General features: G+C 43.5%; 1 protein-coding gene across 4 annotated transcripts in view; it reads left to right on the plus strand.

The window, feature by feature from the left end:
• The first annotated feature begins 3,308 nt into the window (after positions 1–3,308).
• MINAR1 (membrane integral NOTCH2 associated receptor 1) overlaps positions 3,309–22,410 on the plus strand; it is a 62,576-nt gene continuing 43,474 nt past the window's right edge. For all 4 annotated transcript variants that reach the window (XR_656767.4, XR_008513704.2, XM_054531706.2 and 1 more), the window contains exon 1: positions 3,309–5,414. The gene's annotated coding sequence lies outside the window, so the exon portion shown is untranslated. The remainder of the gene's footprint in view (positions 5,415–22,410) is intronic.

Genomic DNA, 22,410 nt, shown 5'->3' on the forward strand with positions numbered 1-22,410 from the left:
ATAAGACAATGGACATAAAACCACCTAGCGAACTGTAATGTGCTATAAAAATGGGAGGTATAATTGTTTGCTCCTCAATATCCTGACCTTCCAACCCACAGCTAGGGAAAAAGTTCTTCATCTGTAACGATGTAAGAATGTTTGTGAGTGAAATCCCGCTCTGCTCACATCACTCTACAGAGATCTTCCTTATGCAGGTTTGGTTTGCAGGCCCTGCTTAGAGGGCTAGAACACCCATTTCCCTTTGCCAGGCTGGGTTGCACCTTCTGCTTCTGCCAGTCCCAGTTCCTCCCATTGGACGCATGAGTCACCTATGGGCTTTTCAGAGACCTATAGCATCTATGACCTGAGGGCTGAGGAGCAGTTTTGAGCTTAAGACACTGACTCCCGAGGTGGTTGGAGCCATAGGGCATCTGCAAAGAAGTGATATTTAAAGCTGTAAGAGGGATTTTAATGACATCATTTGAAGGAGAAAAGAGAAGTCAGCCCCAGAGAGAAACTTCAGGGATGCCTAAATGTGAGTGAGAGGAGGAAAGAATTGAGACACAGAGACAGAGAAGGAGTGGGAAGAGAAGTATGGGGAGAACTCAGAGAGAATGGGCCCTGGAAGCTAGAAACCCAGGGTCCAGATCTGGGATGGTCAGTTCTGTGCTGTGTGGCTTTGCATAAATCGCTTGACCTCTCTAGGGTTTCATTTTTCTCACCTTTAATATGTAAGTGGTGAGAATTCCTGCCTCCCAGGCTTGTGAGATTCAAAAGAGGAAGGGCATAGAAGTACCCCATGAAGTATTTTAAAGGCATAGCATCTTTCCCAGGGCAGGGAATAAGGGCCCACGGCTTCTCTGTATTCACATTTTTATCTCACTGTCAATCTCTCTTTTGGTCTCTGTAATTACATTGTCCTAATACAACTTAAATTAGAAAGATACAAGAAAACTTGACTCAATATAGATTTCTTTGTTAATTCAAGTACAGAGCTTCTCTCAAAAGCTTGATTCCATGATTGCTTTTTCCTGAAGCCTATAACCTGCATTACTAAGAAGGCAACAAGAAGTCTTTAATGCCTGGCGACACATTTCCAACTGCACAATGCATCCTATAAAGACAGGTCAAGGAGTTACAGTCTGCAAGCGCAGAGAGAGACTTTTCTTGATGAGCAAAGGTTCATTTGAGACACTACTTTGGAACACTCCTTCTCAGTTCAATTTGGCACTTTCAGATATTCAGTGCCAATCTTCCAACCAAAGGATGTCCTCACAAATTTCTATAGATAAAACCATTATAGGAAATCAATGCACTCCTGCATTTTCCATTATAACACAGCCACAATGCCCCAGATATAGGCAGGGGAACCAAGAGGTAACGATTGGAGATGGGGCAGGAGAGGACCCGTATTCCATTTGCAAAGTCACAAACACTGCTCAGAGTTCATGCAAATGGGCCCACTAACATTAATTTGCTGGACAATTGTTTCCCAGTGTAAGCCTTAATTTCTTCATGTGTAAAATAAGGTCGTTGGAATGATTTCTTACATCTCTTTTAAAAAGAATATTCTGTGTTCTTTATTGAGCATTCAACCAAATAAAAGCACTTTGTCTGAATGTTTTCCTCAGCCTTCTGCTTTTATTAGAAAGTTTTGGTTCGCATTGTAAGAAAAGAATGTCTTTGGTTTGCCTGGAGCCGGCTGACAGCTATGTATTATGGGTGAAATTTTGTTAATAGTGAAGAGGCCAAGGTTCTAGTTTGGCTGCAGCAAGCAACTTGCCATGTGACTGTAGATTAATCATTTTGCTGTTCTGAGCCCAATTTTCCTGAACTGTAAAATAAGCTAGAGGATACATAAGAAATTGGTAACCTTAGTTGCCCCTGTAGAGGGGTAAACTAATTACCTGAAGATCCATTTTAGGAAATTTTGTGCTGAGTTTAGATAAGAGGTATACTCGATTGGATTGGTACTTTTCACTACACCCTATGCTCCTTTCGTACCCAATGAATTTTACACTGCACACATATACCACCTATTCATTAAGTAAATAATTGTTTGAAATGAAAAATAAGTTCATAGGCCTGGGAGGTTTATATATTTCCTTCCAGAAACATAGCCCATAATTCTATATGCTTAGAATGGTTTATAGTGTTCCCTTTCTTTATCAGCCTCATGGTTAAATAAACAAAACATTAAATATTATAGATTCATAGAAAACTAGGTAAAATGACAAAGCAACCCATTCTAATTCAGGATATTAATAATTGTGGAAAGACCCAATTTTTCCCATCGGAATGAAGCATCCGTTCCTTATTACTGACAGTATAGGAGAGGGTGACACTGTCATCTAATTGCATCTTCCTAATTGGGGAGAGCACTTGGAGGGGCAACTGTGATGTGGCCAGCAAAACAGCACAACTATCACAAAGACAGCCAGCATGCCAGACAGGATGTTCACTGCAACTGGATGAAAATTGGTTTAGGTAATACAATAAATTCCATCACTAGCTTAATTTAACAGGAAATGACTGCTATTTGGGACCTACAAAATATTCCTCGAAGATTTCCCATAGGTGTTTAAGCTTTAAATTGTGGAAAAAATATAAGATACGTGTGAAATATATGTATGTGTATGTGTGTGTGTCTATATATATACATTCTCGTAGATGCATATATATGAATAACAGCCCAGGATAAAGGAAAAATAAAATTATGAAAGTTGGCAGCAACCTCTCAGAAGCAATGATTTGCAAGTGCTTCAATCTAAATTATAATTTCCCAAGTCTATCACAATAAATTTCCAGAAACATGTCCTGCCTTTTTAATGAAAATATATTGACAGGAATGTCACATCTATATGATAGTGTTTTATGTGTCTTTTGACCCCTGATGTCAAAGCATTCTCTTTATATTTGTCTTACTGATTTGTAACCTGAGAACAAGAAACATGTTGGTTGCTCATAATTAGCAATAGCAAAGAAATTTTCAGAATTCCAGAACTGATCATTTTATTTAATCACTTAAGGTATGCGGGAAGAAATAGTTGCAGAGATATTAGTTAACTTACCCGGGGTCACACAGGCATCCAGGGGAAAAGCAGGAACTAGAGCCTGTTCAATTTATCTTGTGGTTCCCAAGAGCTCCCCATTTCTGGCAGGTGAATGTGTAAACTTTCTGGCTAGGGGAGGATAATTAGGGCCAGCAATAAAGGGGCTAGGCAATCAACAGAACTAGAGAATGCAAATGGAGGGCTTTATCCTGGGCAGTTCATGGTTCCAAATTTCATCCTTTAAATCTTTTTAGCTTTTTGAACAATGATGAGATTCAGAGGAGCTTATTGGAAGGAGCTGGACAAGATGGTCGGCTATACGCAGCCAGGCGGAACACCTGCCACCGAGGGACTGGGACTACTGGCACCCTCCTAACAGATCTTCAGCGGGGAGGCACTGAGAGTGGATGGAGGGAAGACACAGAAGCTCCGCTGAAGTGGGAGGAAGCCGCTGCACGGGGCTACCATGCACTGGGACTAACTCCTGGCCCCCAGTGACTCCAGGGGAACAGGTGAGTTAAACTGGCAAGAAACAACCTGCTCTCACCACAGGCCTCTGGAATCCCGGCAAGAGGAGACCCCTTGACCACCACAGACACTTGAGCTGGCAGGGAGAGTTGCTTGGAGAAGTGGTCGGGGCAGCACTTCAGCCTGGGTGGAGCCCAGAGGGTTTGGTGTGGAAGCATTTGTAATGAAGCATAGCCAGGGACAGCCATGCCTCTAGGCTCGACTTGCTCCCATAGCAGACTTTAACCCTAGGGGGACTGTTGAAACTAAATTCTTCAGGGTGGTCTTGCCTGTCAGATGAGGCCAGTTCAACAACCTGAGCACCCCTTGGTTTTCTGGTCTCTCCTGGAGTCCCAGACTGGCCGTGCCTACTTGCAGTGCAGCCTTGGGTAGCCCTGGGGGCCCACATCACAGCTCCTGCGCTGGCAATGTTTGCAGCAGAAAGCTCCAGCACAGCAGCCCCTATGGACATGCACCAGCCCAGCCACTTCTTTCCTCTACTGCAGTTTCCGCTGGGCCCACGGCCATCCCCCCCAATCACTGCTGGTGCACATGTGAGGAGGCAGATCTTGCCTTCTCTGCCCTGCCAGTGTGCATGTGTGCATGTGCCCTGCCCTGCCACTGCTGCTGGCATAAGTGAACTCAGCCTCCTCCCCACACCATGCCATCATTGCAGTCAAAGCCTTGGCAGGCACAGAGTCCACCAGCCTCACCTTCACCAGTGCCTTGCCCCTGCACTAACACTGCTGCTGGAGTGAAACTAGGCAGGGAGAACAGTGGACCTTACCACACCCTGAGCAGCCACCCCTGACTGCAGGAACTCAGACAGAGGGCGCACACAGACCAGCACCTGCCAGTCTCCCGCTCCCATGCTAACACCACTACCAGTGGGACAGCATGCGAAGTTGCCATTGAGGGTGGGGGGCCCACCTTCTCATGCCATGCTGCCTCCACTGCTGCTGCCAATGCCTACATGGAGGCTGACACCTGGGCACCCCCTAGCACCCTGCCATAGCCAATGAGCATGCACCCTGTTGTGCTGCCACTGCCACTACCACTGGCACATGCGAATGAGGACAGATTCCACTGCCACTGCCCTACAAAATGCTTTGGCTGGCACCACCCTTTGGAGTGTTGTGACCAGCAGTCAGGGAGCACCTTGGCTGCACCCAGCACAGTGGGTTCCTAACCTTGAGGAGCCAGAGAACAAAGTTGGGCCTGATACCAATCCCCTAGGGTTAGAGTATGCAGTCTAGGGGTTGGAAGCCTAGCCTTGGCTCCCTGAAATTTTCCAGAAATGAAGCCAGTCATTTGAACTCATCTTATAACACAAGCAAACCCTCAAGGTCATCAAATAGGATACAAGAGAAAGAAAACCCATCCCAAGGACAGCAACTTCAAAGACTGAAGGAACATCAGTCTACAAACATGAGAAAAACCCAGAGCAAGAACTCTGAAAACACAAAAAACTAGAGTACCTTCTTTCTCCAAATGACCACACTAGCTCTCCAGCTAGGGTTCTGAACCCACACATGTACCCCTAAACTTAAAAGATTTTTTAAAACAGAGATTCAGAGAAGGACTGTAGCTGTGGACCCAAGCTCCCTTCAAAGCACTGGCAGGTCAACCGTTTGCAACACAGACAGCTGTATGTAGACCTCTGTGATCCACCCAATTATTGGCTCATCAAGGAGTGTGACACATGCTAGATGCTCTGCAGAACCCAACAGAGGGGTTCCTCCTCCATGGAAACAACAAGAAGCTTTGATCAAAGAGCCTGTATTGACTCCTTCAGCGAACTTCTTGATTGAAATAATCACCTTCTTAAAGTAAACACATGGTGAGGTTTGAAGAGGGGAAATTGCCATCCAGGTAAGAAACCTTGGCCTTGTCCCAATTTAGTAGTGCTGAAGGTGTGTTCATTTGAACATAGATCACGTGCTAGGTACTGGGAGGGTATACGAATGAGCATGGGAATAAACTTTACATAGCTCTTGTTCAAGCAGGAACTTTACAATCTAGTTAGGATAAAGAATTATCTGTGAGTCCTGGTTGGACAGTGTGTATCCCAGCACTATCTAGGGGTAAGGATGCGCTCATACTAACCTCGTCATGACTGTGCTAAGTGGCAGGTCTGATTTGGTTGTAGAACTGGATACATCAGACTGTTTTAACTTTATGCTATTACATATTTGAGCATATCACTGTGTACTGTGATGGATATTAATTGTTTATGACAGTCTAGTACCTATTCCACCTTTTACTGAAAATGGCAGCCAGCTTTTACTTCTCTTCTGTGGGATACTGTCTAGGGGGAGGTGGGGTATGTATTTAATTAGATCTTGCCTTTGTCTAATTGTGAAATAGGGCACACTAGGCTATTGATACACCCATTCCCTGAATGTTAATAATGCGGGAAGAAGCAAAGGGACTGAAAATGTGGGGATCCCTGCATTTGCTCCTGTCAGATATTTGTTATGTGCTATGCTGGGGTTTCCTGCCTTCCTTTCTCTCCTGGAAGCAACACTACATCCTTCCTATAACTTCTCTTTCAATTCAAGCTAGCCAGTTTCAGATTCTGTGAGTGCACGCAAAGAGCCCTAATATATAGGTTAAGATCCCTGTGTACTGAATTCCTCCTACCAAGCAACCTTCTACTTACATGCATGTTTTCAATCTTTCTATTCCCACAAACGTGGCACACAAAAAATGCTCAATGATTTTTGTGGAACAAATGAATGAGTAAACCACAAGTACAGAAAAGTAATGATGTGTCAAGATATGTGATGTAGTCATGGTTGAAACTATGAAGAGGACAGAAAGCTGTAGGTAAGAGGCAAACTGGGGGAGACGCTAAGGTGGAAGTGTAGCTGGAGCTGAGTTTTGATGGCTAAATATGGTTTGAATGGATGGACAGGGAGGTTGAGGTATGGAGATAAGAATGAGGATGGTATAGCTAAAGAGAAGGCAGTTTTCGCGTGGTTGGAGATGTAGGTGACCTCCTTGGACCAGTCACCTGAATTTCATAAGTAATTATTGAGAACGTATTGTGTGCCTGTAATGTGCCTAGAGGGGCACTTGGGTTCAGAGATGAGTAAGACCCAATCAAATTGGGGTGGGATGGGGGAATTAACCTGGAGCATGCAGATAATTATAGCTCAAGGCATAATGCAGTGAGCACTCCAAGACAGGTACAAACCAGCACCCTGGGGTCCTCAAGGGGTTTGGATCTTGAGCATGTCCAATCTGTGATAAAATGCAGAGCTTTCCAGCAAGGTTAAGAAAAGACAGTCACAAGTTTTAACAATGGGCCTGCGTTCAGCGACCATAGGTTGAATCTTTGAGGTTGCCCATGTCAAGATAAGGAATAAACAGTGATGCTGTGTTGGGTTCCTCATGCAGATGTGGGAAACCCAATGAGGTGTCAGGATAAGCTTCACATGGGGGAAAGCCCTACAGGCCTCCAGGGTGAGGGGCCCTGCCAAGTAGGACAGAGTGGGAAAGCACAGGGTGCTCACGGGGAACCAAGAGTTGCTGTTAGTCTGGAATAGGGACAGGCACACCAGAGATTGATAGGCACCTACTGGGAAGGTCGTGACTCCAGGGCTGAGGGGTCCTGCATTAACAATGTCGGCCATAGGGAGCCACAGGTCAGTGGCTGGATGAGACCATATGTCATTTCTAATAAGTCAATAAATGTGCCTCTCAATATCCTCCAAAGCAGGAAGGAGCTACAGATTACCCAATTTGGGCCTTTTAATCTTATTTGCAATTTCTTGATCATATTTGTTAATCTGATATGAGGAGGATATTATTATTTTTCTGCCAAGGGTGGCTGAATTCTTTTGAAGTTGCAGACCAAAATTGGTAGTAGTTGTGGTAAAACCTTTGCACTGTGGACCTAGTTTTGGGAAATTATGTGATGAATTTGGATGAGGGCTCTACTTGATTGGATTGTGAACAGAGGCAACTTATAGAAGGTGCATTCAGGCCAGGTTCCTTGGGGCTGGCTGGATCTTTCCCTCCACATCACACTAGGGGCTCATGTCTGAGTCTGTCAAAGCCATAACAAAAGCAGCGTTCCCAGAAAAGGTCAAGAAGCATGAAACAAATTTTAATTACAGGCCTGTATGCTGAGAACATAGAGACCTGGAGAGAGCTCAGGGGTTTAACAAACAAAATTCCCATGGTGTGGCAGGAAAACTTATTTGTGTGTGTGTACTAAGGCAATACTTTTAAAAAATTATAGAAAAAATCATCAACTATTACTTTCCCTTCTGCTCCATACCTTCCAATTCTTGTTCATATGCCAAGGTAGATATTTTCTTTGTTGCAATGGTAATACACAGTATATGATTCCTTTGCAGTTTTTGTTCACATAGCATATCTTAAATTTGTTTCTCTTTCAGATATTAATTTCATTTTAGTGGTCAAGGAACACATCATCTTAGTGAATATAGCATACTTTTCAAAATTCTTAACACTGGAAAGTTGTTTCTATCATAGCCAAAGCTGCCAGAGACACCACTATGGACAGCTTTCAGAAAATGTCTCTCTTGGCTTCCTATTCTGCCTTTTTATAAATCAGTCTTAAAATGATCAGTTCAGCCCTGAATTGGCAGCTGGTATGGAAATTTCTTGCCTGGCACATCTGGAAAGGAGGGGCTTGTTTGTGATCGAACAGATTTCTCGGCCAAAAATATTGGCCAGCCAGGATCCACTGCCCATTATGAGAAATTCCTAGCTTGCCAGCTCTGTGACCTCTTTCCAGGGGTCATAAGTCTCATCTTACCAGGACAAAACCACTTCATGAATAATGGCAATCTAGTCTGATGGGGCCATTTTCTTCAGCTTCATGGTAGCGTAGAGATCTTCAAACATCTTGTGGAGTTTGATCTCTTCAGGGAAAATATAGGGCTGAGGGGGAAACTCATTATGCAAATAATCTGAGATATTGAAGGGCGTTAGAATAGCAAACGGGAAAAGTGAGACTAAATCTAACAATTGACCCCTGAGTCTGAGTGCCACAAATTCACAGCAGTCAGCAAGGTAGGCCCAGATCATGGTGGTTGGCTGAGGAACATTGTGGTTCTACCTCCTTAGCTTGCAAGAATACCCAGTCTCTAGGACCATTGACTCCCAATCATCATATGGTAAAAGAGGCCATTAGTGTCCAATGTGACCCCTGCCCCTCCTCTCAGCATCCTTACTACATCCATTTGGACACAGGGGAGGCCTTGACACCAGCTGACAATGAGCCCTTTCCTTAGGGGCTCTGGAAAATCTCTACCTTCCCAGGTATTTGTAAAGTTTTCCTTTAGGCAGACAGCTGCCGGGCGTCACATGTGCAACACAGGTACCGTGAGCTCACCTGGCTTTGTCTGCCCACAGAGAGGGCCAGCAGGCTCCAACACAAGCAGGTACTCTGTCCAAGTTCACTTCTTGGCAGGAGCCTGCTTTCATCTTTTCTGCCCACTCAGACATAGGGATTTCAGTCGCAAATATTGCCAGGTTCACATAGTTCAATTACATCTCCTTAACAATCACAAGAATGTACAATACACAATTTAGGAAGCTGTTAACATAAGCATCTGTCTATTAAATTGCAGATAGTTCCAGGCATCACTGAAGGATGAGTCTTATTAACCAAGGTTAATAATCCTTTCTAATCGGCACAGTATTTCTCCACTAGTGGTGGGCTTAGAAATCATCTATAGCACGTGTAAAATATGTGGATCCTGAAGACGGGCTTCTCCTCCAAAGCTGCAGGTCTTCCTGCTGAAATGGCTTGTTAGTGTCTGACTTTGTGTGGTAAATGCCACCTGAAAGGGCTTCTTCCTTCATTAATTGGAGATCTCCTCCCTGGCCATCTCCTGTGTCTTCCATCAGCTTCTCTGCATCCTTTTTATGAGGCTGCAGCACCTGTGGTTAGAAATCATCTGTTTGCTGCTGCAGGACCAGAGTTTCTCTGTTTTACTGTTTGATCCCCTCTGCAGTGTGGGCTCTTCGCTCTTCCATCTTTAAAAGTATGGAGCAAACACACACAGCAGGGCCAAAGGGAAACCAGCCGGGCTTAGAGCTGTCAAGAGGCCTGACCATCAGGCTATTTGGTTTAATGCTCTGGATTAAAAGCTGGTTCCTGGTGGATACAAAAGCACATGTTGGAAATGCTTGCAGAGACTTGAAAAATAGCTGCTTCTTAAGGATTTTGAACACGGGCTTGGCCATGCTGTTGACACTGTTTATCTGCACTTTCCATGAAGCCACGTTTTTACTAAGCGAAGATAAACTTTGGTCCAGTTACAGAATTATCATACATTCTAAATGAGTGTCATCCAAGTTAACGAGGTTTTACTGTAATGCGGAGTGCAAATGCAAGGACTGGGAAGAGGTAGAATTAATCATGTGATTCTCCTTGGAGATAAAGGATGGTAAGGCTGTCAGTTGTTTATGAGAATCAGAGTAGAAAACCCCGCTGCTTTGATCACTCACAGCTGCATTTAAGGCAGAAATGTGGAATTGCAGACTAGAGAGAAATTTAAAGATCATCTTGACCAGATCTTCCATTTATAGGTAAAAAAAAAATGAAATCAGAGAGGTGAAATGCTTGTTCAAAGTCACAGAGCAAAGCTATTAAGAGTTAAAAATAGAAGTTATTTAAGTGAGATGTTTAGGTGTAAACTGTCTTTTAAAAACACCGCTGTGAAGATTGATTTAGTAGCATTAGCATGGTTTCGCAGTCTCCTGCACCCATTCCGCCTATCCACAAACTCCATAGAAATGATATAAAATAATGTTTTATAAACTATTCACCCTTGGAAACCACATTGGGTACTCTCAGTGTTGAATCTGTGATGGGTCCTTGAAAGATGACGGCAGAAAGCCACCAAGGAAAGCCCTAAGATAGCAGAGGGAAGGACAGCTGGGGACACCACAGGTGAACAACTTGGGACAGAGAAATGGGGATAACACTGAGGATGCTCTTTGTCAAAAGGTGGCAAAAGCTGGAGGCAGGAGGGAGCCCGAGAATAGCAGCAGGAATGCTGTTTTCCTCGAGCCGGAAGAGTGGGTATAGATACTTGGACTGGAAAGGACAGGCAGGGCCCTGGGAGAAAAGGGGACACTAATGCCCAGATGGACAGCTGCCCTGGGAGCCCAGCCAGCTGGCCTCACTCCATGAGCACAGTGCGTTCTGCAGGGGTGATTCCTTCATCTTCTCCCAGCCCAGCAGGAGATCCACTAACTGAGTCTTGGCTAAGAAAACGAGCCTGCAATTAAAGCCAGCAAACATTTGCAGAGAGCAAACCCCATGTAAATGAGTCAATTCATCTAAACAAAGGAAGAATTTAATTCTAAAGGAACACATCAACCCTACTGGGACTTCAGATATAATGTGATGGGTGTTGGTTCATGCCTGGGCCATAGGCTACCCTTCTTAGCTATTGTGGGGATGGGGAGCGGTGGCATGGTGAGAGGGCAAGACCTCGCAGGAAAAGGGATAGCAGGGAAGCTGGAAGGCAAAGTATTTCCTGCCCCGGGATTATTCTCAGACTGAGCTGATAAGGTGGGAACTAACTAATCAGGGGAGCCCTGGAATAGTTTCTGGTGTCCTGGAACTCTCAGAAGCCTCATGACTCAAGATAGTCTCCACTGATATTTAAACTGAAGTGGACCACCACCAGTGTCAAATGGTGCCAGACTTCAAGTGGGACCTGAATGGGCTTGGACTTTGCAGTTGCAGCCTGTGAGTATCCGCTGGCCAGCTGCGTGGGTGACCCCAGCATGCCCTCTAGAGATATCAGGTTTCTTTTTCTATCTAGAAATGACTGCAAGTGGAAGCTGGTAACATGTAACCCTTTATGAAGAGAGGACTTTGCTGCCTATGTGCAACAGCTTCATGTCCTCTCTCCCTCCCCCAAAGAGCACATAATTAGGACAGAAGAAAGATATTTTATAACTAAGAAGATCTTGGAAATGAAAACATGAATGCTAAAATAAAATGTTCAATAAATGAGCTGAATATAATGACTAGAATCGAAGAGTGAATTAATAAAGTATATAACTGAACTGAAGCATTCTCTCAAATCATGGTTAAAGAGAAAAAAAATACATAGCATAAAGGGAATGTTCAGAGACATGCAGGATGAATCCAAAGGCCCCCAAATCTACTTAATAACAGTTTTAGAAGAAAAGAATAGAAAGAATGGCGGTGAGAAGAATACAAGATCTGAGAAAAAAAGTTTAATTGTCTACAACCATAGAAAAGATTGAACAGACCTACTGTTTACCAACTAGGGTAACAAACAAACAAATTAAAAACCAAACAAACCAACAAACAACACCTGAACAAATTATAGTGAAACTTTAAAACATCAAAGATAAAGAAAATTCTTTAAAATTCCAGAGAATAAAGATAGACTATTATGTATGAATGAAAATCAAATTTATCTCAATAACACTAGGTGGAAGAAGACAATGAGGAAAAATCTTTAAGATGCTGAGGGAGGGAAAAAGAAAACGTTTGATGCTTGAATGTTATATCCATTAGATTATCATTCTACAAGGAGAACTTAACATATAAACTTTTAATAAGGACTCAAGTAATTTGCCTACATCATTAGGCAATGTGGGTATTTTATCGAGCAGTGATTCTCAAACTATCTGATGTGAAATACCAGTATTTTTAAAAAGTCCAATTTACTCAAATCAATACTTTTATACAGTAAAATAAAAATAAATTTTTGGAAAAATAATTACAGTAATTACAAATTATTGCAAAAGTAATTCAGCTGTAGACTTGGGGTGAACTTGTTGGTCCCTCTAGAGATATCAGGTTTCTTTTTTATCTAGAAATGACTGCAAGTGGAAGCTGGTAATATGTGGGCACTTTGTAAATTCATACTGAGTAAATGAATGAAATTGTGACTTCCTGAGAATTGAAACTTGGTTTCCTAACCCTAATTGATAAGAGGCTAATTACTCGATGGCGGTGTACAAACTCACCTGAAAAGGACTTTTATAGACAAATCTTCATGACCTGTTCTTACCCCAGTTCATCACCCCTTTTACACCAAAAGGCCTACAGGGTGTGGTCACTGTCTCTTTTGGGTCATTTTGGGGTGGAAATGGTGGATGTAATGAAGCCAATAATTCAGGACTTAATTCCTTTCATGTTGCGGTTTTTTGCTCTTGCACTAGAGTATGAAATGGCTTCCAAGAGCTCCAGCTCTAAGCTTGAAAGAGTCTGTATGATTGTAATCACATGGTGACGATACTCAGAATCTAAATTGGACTTCTGTTGTATTCTCATCACTCAGTTTATCTTTTAGCAGTTTAATAGGTACACTTTAGGGTCTTCCATTTTGTGTGGAATTAAATCCTCCTCTTCAAATGCTGTAAATAACATCAGTTAAAATAAAACTTGAATAAAATATTGGAAAAAAGTAATGCAGTAAAAAAATTACAGTAACAAAATAGACACACAAAAATATAAGCCAGCATTATTATTAAATTCAACCTACATAAAATTACTCTCAAAATGCTATGAAAGTTTCTGAATACTTACCCTGATTTGTGAATTTCTGCTGTTGTGGGCAGGTAGCAGTTTGTGGGTCAGCACCAGCCTAGGATGATGACAGTGACCTCCTTATGGAGGGCACAGTGACCTGCCTGAAGAGCTACCCAGAGTGAGCAGCAAAGGAAGGACTTGATCTCAGGTCTTCTCCCTCCAGGTCCAGGAGGTTTTTGCTCCTCCTGCATCTTTGCCACTGCATCTACCTGAAACCTGTCTCTCTCCCTTCAGCCACAGCAGGAAGATGGTCCCTGAGGTGGGTGGCAGATCTCTCCAGACACAGCAGTCAAGCTCCAAATGAACCCTTCTTGGATTTGAAGTTCTAGGGTAAAGGGATGAAGAGGTCATGCCACCTCCCCTTACTCTTAGAAATGGTCTCCAAAGGGGCAAAAGCAGTTCAGAATCCATCTTTGATGAAACATGGAGTAAGTGAATGAGGGAGGGGCTTCCAAAGGCAGTGAAAGCTGTATGAATGCGAGGGGTAAAGGAAGACACAAGAGGGGACACCTGCCCACCTGCCTATACAAATCCCAGGCAAAGCGAGCACTTCTCCAGGGAAGGCAACATATCCTCAGGCCAAAACCCGGAAATGTCTTGTTTAGAGGAAAGGGAAAAGGGTGGGTCGCCTGGTGGTGGGAACTTGCCTGAAGCTAGTTTGATGTGGAAAGAAATAATGGGAGTTTGAGTGGATGGAGACACATTGTATATGCAGTCAGCAGCCTGTTGTCAAGGCGGGGTAAGGAGAGAGACTGCACTATGAGCAGCCAGCAAGAGCTGGCCTCTGCAAAGGAAAGGAACTAAGTGAATGCTGAAACAGCCCCCATCCCCAACATCTCACCTCATATGACCTTGTGAACAGAGAGGGGGTCTGCCAACCTCCAGTGAGGCCCCAGCCCCCATCCCCAAACCTTCAGTGAATAACTTTTCTCAAGGAGTAAGTTCTTATTTGTTCACAGTCAGGAGGCACCACTGTAAAACATCCCTTCCGAGTTAAAGGCTTCAGATATGCAGGCCGGGCGCGGTGGCTCACGCCTGTAATCCCAGCACTTTGGGAGGCCGAGGCAGGTGGATCACCTGAGTCAGGAGTTCGAGACCAGCCTGGCCAACGTGGTGAAACCCCGTCCCTACTAAAAATACAAAAAATTAGGTGTGGTGGCGGGCACCTGTAATCCCAGCTACTAGGGAGGTTGAGGCAGGAGAATCACTTGAACCCGGGAGGTGGAGGTTGCAGTGAGTCATGATTAAGCCACTGCACTCTAGCCTGGGCAACAAGAGTGAAACTCTGTCTCAAAAAAAAAAAAAAAGGGTTTCAGATATGCAGAGACAATATCACTCAGAAATGAATGACAAGATCAGAAAGAGGAATGGAAAAGAAAAAAAATGGCAAATGAAGAACATTCACTGGAAAAATGTTGCCACAAAATTGTGCCAAGTATGTGCCACAGTTTCAAAAAGTGTAATGAAGCTGCCACTTGTATATAACTGAAGCTTAAAGGGCAGATAAGAGAGAAAGTGAGGGAAGTTTGGCCAGACCGCAGAAGAAGGTAAAACATGGGCAGGTAGAACAAGAGGAAATAAAACCATTGCAGAACTGAAGTATCAATTGGAGGAGAGTGTATATTGGTGTAACCTCAAGGGAAGGTAAAATTTCAATATTGACAAATTAAAATTTCATATGCCCTTTGATTCAGCAGTTCCACTTTTAAGGATTTATCCTACAGGCATTTCCTTGCAAATGTGTGAAATAATATGTTCAAGTCTGTTAATTGTATTGACATTTATAACAGCAAAACTTTTGAAATGACCTATATATTCCCTCATAGAGACTCATTAAATAAATTATGGTTATCTCTACAATGGAGTATTATGCAACCATAAAACATAAGATAACTGCATGTGACTCTACATGTATCTCAAAATAAAAAGCTTAATTAAAAAAGAATAAGGCAGCCTTATAAATACTGTTAGAGTAATCTCTAAAATATTATGTTGATGGTGAGAAAAATTAACATGTAAGATAATGTGTATAGAATGTTAGCATTGTATAAAAAAAAACAGACTATGCTGACCTGCTTTTATTTCCTTAGTCTATCTCTGGAGGGACATACAAGAAACTGGTAAAGCAGTTGTCTCTGGGCAAGGAAACTAGCTGGGCTGGTTTCTTTTGAATGTTGTAACATTTTATACCATTGTATTATTACCTATTCAAAACAATAAATTAAACAATTTATTTAACAGTAACCGACACTCCTATGGCTCCTCTATAGCCCACCCTCTTCAGTGTCCCCACACCATTCTGCACTCCCTGGTCACCCTGAGTTATAAAGACTTTCTTGGCATCTGCCTTTCCCAGTGGACAGTGAGACTTTTGAGGGCAGGGACCATGTGTCACTCATCTCAGAATGGTATAAACATTCAACACATAGGTTCTAGAATCAGGCTGCCTGGGCTGAAATCCCTGCTCCAGCTCTTCTTATCTTTGTAACCTTAGGGAAATAACTAAACCTTTCATTGCCTCAATTTTTCATCCGTAAAGTGGGAATAATGGCGTGACCTGCCTTATAGGATTTTTGTAAGGATTAAGTAAGATAAGTCTCAGAACACATACCTGGCATGTAACAAATTCTAGATAATTGTTAGCTTCTGTTGACATCTCTGCATTCAGATGCAGCGAACAGAGGGCCTGACATATTGGTAGCACTGGTGTTTTTACAGAATGAATAAAATGCATGCCACCCTGTGATCTGGTGCTAACAGAGCTATCTTTCTTCTGCTTAGCTGGTAGATAATTTTGGATGATTCAAGCTGTCCACCAACCTGACATCTCTGACATCACGAAGGAGGTGGTTATTTCAGTGGAAACCTGGAGGCATGCCCATCAATGCCGACCCTAAAAATATTTTTGTTTATCTCAGTGATCCAGATAACTCCATGGAAATAATGGGACTCTCAGAATGAGGCTTAGTTATCAGACATTCAGATAGAGAGACCAGGCTTTATCTGATCACAAAATAGCACCTGAAGCACCAGCAATCCAAGCACAGCATTAATGGATTTTTCTTAAGTACCCTTTTCGATCGAGTTTCCTTTTGTTGAACTTTCCTTTTCAGGCAATATTATTTAGGTATGCTGAATTGAGATCCAATTCTTTTTGAAGTTCAGTCTAGTGGAGAAAATGTTAGAATAGCATTAGAGAACTCCCACTCTCTGAACGACCTGGTGAAGTCATTTCATTCACAGCACTGTGGCTTTCTTCTCCCATCTGTCAAGTCATGATAAAATAACAAATAAACCAAATCCCTGCTGCAGCATGAGGATATTACAAGGTTAATGTTAAGCTTGGGCTGGGAAGTGCCCAGATAAAATTGCATGAAAGTACAGAGATGATTCTATAAACATGTGCTGAGCACCTATTATGTGCTGGGTCTTGTGTTTAGTTGTGGGGACTTGAAAATGAAGGAGATTCATGCTGGGTAATTTTTACAAGAACATCGAACTCACTTGGCAAATATTTACTGAGCCCCTACTGTATTTCAGGCACTGTTTTAGTGCTTGGGATATATCAGTGACCCAAATCCACAAAAATTCATTCTTTTGCTTTCCAAGTCACTTGGATGTTATTGGATGCTTGGGTGCTGTGGAGAAGAAATAGAAGGAAGGGCTAGGTACTTCGTTCCAGGATGCAAGTTTCAACACTCATGTTTCAACAAAAGCAATGACATCTATAAGTTATATAAGCATTAGTGTGCAATTATTGTCTCAAAAAGGAGGAGTCATGGTTCTTTTTTTTTTTTTTTGAGACAGAGTCTCATTCTATTGTCCAGGTTAGAGTGCAGGGGCACCATCTTGGCTCACTGCAGTCTCTGCCTCTCAGGTTCAAGCTATTCCGCTGCCTCCATCCCCCAAGTAGCTGGGACTATAATCATGCGCCACCACGCCCAGCTAATTTTTGTATTTTTATTAGAGACGGGGGTTTCACCATGTTGGCCAGGCTGGTCTTGAACTCCTGACTTCAGGTGATCTGCCCACCTGTCAAGGTGCTGGGATTACAGGTGTGAGCCACCATGCCAGGCCCATGGTTCTTCTTTAACAAAGTATATAACTGTCATCCCATTTGAATATTGTAAGTTAATAGGTGACTGTAAGTTAAATGGTAATGCCCAAAATATATTGATTTCCCCACTTACCCCTGTACCAGGGCAGCATGTCTCATTCCTCCCTCACCTCACATGATGAAATTAGGATCTCGAACCATGGACAAAGCTCCTTTCCCCTCTCCACTGTTTCCTCCTTTATCTCTCATTCATGGCAGCTCAACCAACAAGCCTCACTCATTTGGAGGTAAAAATTGGCAGCCAGGACGACTGGGGACTCTTCTCCAGACATCCAGGAATCCTTGAGCATCAGAGTGGCAAAGGTCTCTAGGAAACACATGGTGTAGCCTCTTCATTCGACAGCTGAGGAAATGGAAGTCCAGGGACCGCAGTGCCTTGGCCAAGGTATCAGAGCCAGACATGAGAGAGCCAGGCCTGGAACCCAAGCCTCCTGCCTCCTTGGTCAGTACACCACACTTTAGCCCCTGTGTTGTACAACATGGCCCTGTATCCTGCAGAGGAGAGGGAAGCATCAGGAAGCTCTTGAGGCCTGTTGAGTTCTGTTTCATCATGGCTGGACGCTCAGAGCTGGATCTCAACGCAGCTGTCCTGTCTGGGACTTCCAGGGCATGATCATTTCCAAGAGTCGAAAGCCAGTCTCTCATGCACCAGTCAGGACTCTGGGTTGCCAACATCAGACACTGACTCTGGCGTGCTTGGGGAGTGAAGGAATCTATTGAAAGGATATCAGTAGCTGACAGAATCAGTGGTGGGGCCAGAGAATCAGTATCAGAAAATATGCATGCAGGAACTGAAGGAAACTGGGGAGCTGGGGGGCTGGAATCACTGCCAAGGTCGTGCCACAGGAAGAGGCTGTTTAGGCTCTGTTGCTCCCACTACTGGACTCAGACCATTGTACCCTGGATGCCACTACCACTAGGAGTGGGACAGTTTTCAGACTGTCACCAGATTCTTTCACATCGTCCCTGGCTTCAGATTCACAGCCTCAGGCAAAAGCATTGGGTTGGCCAAGCTCAGGCCACTGGCCCGTGCCCGTGCTGTCAAGCTCAGGAGAAGAGAGAGGCTCTTGAAATTTCACTATGGCAGCTTCCACTGAAATAGGGAGAGAATTTGGAATCTGGGCAGCCAAAAAACAAAAAACGAATATCCTCTGCATCTGCCAAACAGGCCACCAGAGCAGCCTCTGCTTGGAAAGCCCATTTGCAAAGCAGGAGAGTAGAATTCAGTGGAGTGTGGATTAACTCAAGCTGTAGTATGCTCAGCCTGGCTCCCTGGGACCAGCCTTCTGAAGGGGACCATGGGTACTGCTATACTCTTCTTGGTCTAGAGAGGCCCCTAGTCTCCAGCCCAACTCAGGGAAGCTCCTAGACAGCATAGAGATGCTCTGAATTCCAGGCCATATTTTAGGAAATTTAGGAAGTAACCCTTTGTGAGCACTAGGCTGCGTTCAGAAGAACTCAGTTCTAGTTTCAGATTCATTTATAATTCACAGCATCACTTAGAAGTTTATAATTCCTACCATTTGTCCCAGCAATCCATTATTGGGTATAGACCCAAAGGCAAATAAATAGTTCTACCATAAAGACACATGCACACGTATGTTCATTGCAGCAATATTCACAATAGCAAAGACACGAAATCAACCTAAATGCCCATCAATAGTAGACTGGATAAAAAAATGTGGTACATATGCATCATGGAATACTATGCAGCCATGAAAAAACAAGATCATGTCCTTTGCAGGGACATGGATGGAGCTGAAGGCCATTATCCTTAGCAAACTAATGCGGGAACAGAAAACCAAATAATGCATTTTCTCACTTATAAATGGGAGCTAAACGATGAGAACTCATGGACACGAAGAAGGGAAAAATGGTGGCTGGGGCCTACTGGAGGGTGGAGGATGGGGGGAGGGAGAGGATCAGGAAAAATAATGGGTACTAGGCCTAATACCTGGATGACAAAATAACCTGTACAACAAACCCTCATGACACGAGTTTACCTATATAACAATCCTGCATATGTACCCCTGAACCTAAAATAAAAGTTAAAAAATAAGAAGTTTACCATTCCTTCTGGATGTCATTTTTATGATTGGCAATCTGCTACTATCAATTTCTACCCATTTAACTCACACCAAAGTGTTAGAGTTGGGGAGTGGCTCTATATTCCACTTCACTACAAATTTGTGTCTCATAAACCTATTGTTGTAGCTAAAGTCCTGCCACTAGTGGAATTCCTCTGGGAACAGATATTATATCAAAAAGTTTTTCCCTAGGAAGTGAAGTAGAGGTTAGAAGCTACTGTTCTACTGCCTGAAAATTGATATCTTAAATGATCTCTGAGATTTATTTGTGTATGACATACATCCTTTTAAGTGCTTGTATAAGATGCAGGACAAGTGAGGCTTAATAGAAGGAGATCTAAAAAACTCTGGGTTCAGGGTGAAGTCATTAAGTGCTGTCCTGGCAGGTGACAACCCTGGAGTACCCAGGAGAAATAAAGATACAGGATTCTTGGGCAGCTCAGAGGAGAATCAGAGTGAGCTGCTAAGCACGAATCACGGGGTACCCATGCCAATGACATGATTGTAAAAATGTGTACTGCTTGCCGTTTTGTCAGCCAGCAAAGCAACGTCTTCTCTCAGGATCCAAAAGGAGATTACAGCTCAGCCTTTCAGCCCAGAGGAGGAAACAGTTTTCCCTTGCCCAATTCCTTGTTCACTGGTACATTCAAGCTTATGCCTAGATGCCAAAAGTTCTTCCTTCCTTCCTTCCTTCTCTCCCTCCTTCCTTCCTCCCTCCCTCCCCTCCTTCCCTTCTTCCCTTCTTTCCTTCCTTTATTCCCTCTCCCTCCCTCCTCTCCTTCCCTTCTTCCCTCCTTCCTTTCTTCTTTCCTTCCTTTCTTCTCCCTCTCTCCCTCCCTCCCTCCTTCCTTCCTTTCTTCCTTCCTTCTCTCCCTTCCTTCCTCCCTCCCTCATCTCCCTCCCCCATCCCTCCTAGCCTCCTTCTTTTCTTCTTTCTTCCCCTTCCCTCCCTCCTCTCCCTCTCTCCCTCCCTCCCTCCTTCCTTCCTTCTTTCCTTCCTTTCTTCCCCTTTCCTCCCTCCCACCTTCCCTCCCTCTTTCCTTCCTTTCTTCCCCCTCCCTCCCTCCTTCCTCCTTCCCTCCCTCCCTCCCCCCTTTTCTTCCTTCCTTTTGTTTTTTCTCTCAGCCTGCCATTTTCAGTCACAAACTTTTGCTGAATACCTGTTATGAGGCTTCCACTTTGCATTTATCTCATCTTCCCAAAAACTCTACGAAATCTCTTATTACACTTTTATAGATGATAAAACTGAAGCTCAAGAGAGGTTAAGAAACTATCTCAAGCTTACCTAGATAGTAGGTGAGCTGGAGACAAAATCTTTATATAATGATGCTATATCCAGTGCCCTTTTCTAATAGTTCAATACATCTAAAATGTACCACAGGAGATCTAATTATGATGGATTAAAAAGTATTAATGTGTCAGTGGTCACAGTCTTCTCCCCTACCTCTATCACTAAAGAGAATTCTGATTTTGCCCACAGTTTTCCTTTCCCCTTCCCTCCCCTAAAGACAGGAGAGAGAAAATGCATAGCTCTACACAATACAGAAAAGTAGAGAGGAGGTAAGAAAGGAGAGATGAAGAAAGATGTGTGTTATGTATTTAGAGAGAATTTGGGGGGCACTGGAGAAAGAGGAGCTTTAAAGCAGCTGAGATAAGACGGGCTTAGAGAGAGAGGAGGATGTTAGTCTCTAAGAAGTTCAAATGAAGGATTTGATCAATGATACATTTCTCTTGGCTGCTGGACTATGTTTCATTGAATAGGACACTTATTGAGACTGGATCACATGGACCTCATCAATTTATTAGGTTTCATAATCAACCTCCGATCCTGTAAGATGGAAACCGTCCATGTTTCTGGGTTCAAATATTAAATTTAAGTAGCACCCTCCATTTAAAGTGCTAGAGGACCAAAACCAGGTCAAGTGATTTGTCCAAGTTCACACAGGTGGTTTATATCACTTTTCAAATGTCTAAAACCATGTCTTCACATTCCAAATTCAAAGCTGTTTCTTTTACACCACATTGGGTTTTCACACCATTGCCAATGATATTATGAAGTGAAATTTCGGATCTGAGTGGGACACCACTAGAAACAGAGGAAAACGTGGAGGCTGGATAGTTTCTGGATGCTGATTCGATTCTTGTCTTCTTGTCTATCTGGTGCACGGTCTCCCATCTCATCGTCAGTCTCTTTCTATTGCCCAGACCAAAACATTTTTTTAAACTACTTATCCTGGGAGTCTGGTGCCATGAATTCGCATCATCCCCCAGCCCCTGCAAACTCAATGCCTTGGGTCCATAGATAAATGGTGAATATAATTTAGTATCACTCTGGTGCAGTGAGTAGTGCAGACAAATAACCTTCACTTTTCCCCAGGTGGGGAAGATGGGGTGTGCATAAAGATGTCCACTGTGTGTGCGCAACGGGAGAGGGAGTCCCAGTTCCAGCCTCTTCCCAGAGAGCGGGGCACAGGAAAGAGCACCTGGCTGAGGTGTTACTGTATCTGTGTCCACTTGGGGAGGGGTGAGCGGCCACAAGTGAGAGGAATACCTCCCAAGGCTTGAATGAGGGCTTCTGGGGCAGGCTTACAGAAATCAGCAGCCGGGACGGGAAAAGGGCGACCACTTGAATCCTTTGTGTCTGTAAACACCACTAGCCAACTCCGGCTGGAACTGAGTAACTGTAGGATCAGAAAGCTCTAATCTGCATTTTCCTTTTATGCTGTTTCAAATTTTAAAAGTCGTTTTCCAAAAGGGTTATTTCAGAAAGAAATTAAATAACCCTCTAGCCCACCTCAGCTGAACTAAGGGAGGGAAAAGCAGATTTTTACTGAATGTGAGTTTCAGGAAGCGATGGTTTTTCCTTCCAGAATGTGGTCTCTGTGGTGGTATTTCATGAAGAAATAAGAGAAAAAACAAGAAAGAAGAACTCAAAGCAAAAGAAAAGGCAGATCCCGCACAGCTTCCTGTCCTAATTGTTCCGTGTGGATTCAACTGTTCTTGGTTTTGGGAGAAATATATACTTGTTCAGGTCTCAAATAATCTGCCTCTGAACTCAAATGGCAATGAGGCCCCCAAACAGTCTTTAGCTATTAC

The sequence above is a fragment of the Pongo abelii genome, chromosome 16 (assembly GCF_028885655.2).
Source record: "Pongo abelii isolate AG06213 chromosome 16, NHGRI_mPonAbe1-v2.0_pri, whole genome shotgun sequence".
Taxonomy (NCBI): domain Eukaryota; kingdom Metazoa; phylum Chordata; class Mammalia; order Primates; family Hominidae; genus Pongo; species Pongo abelii.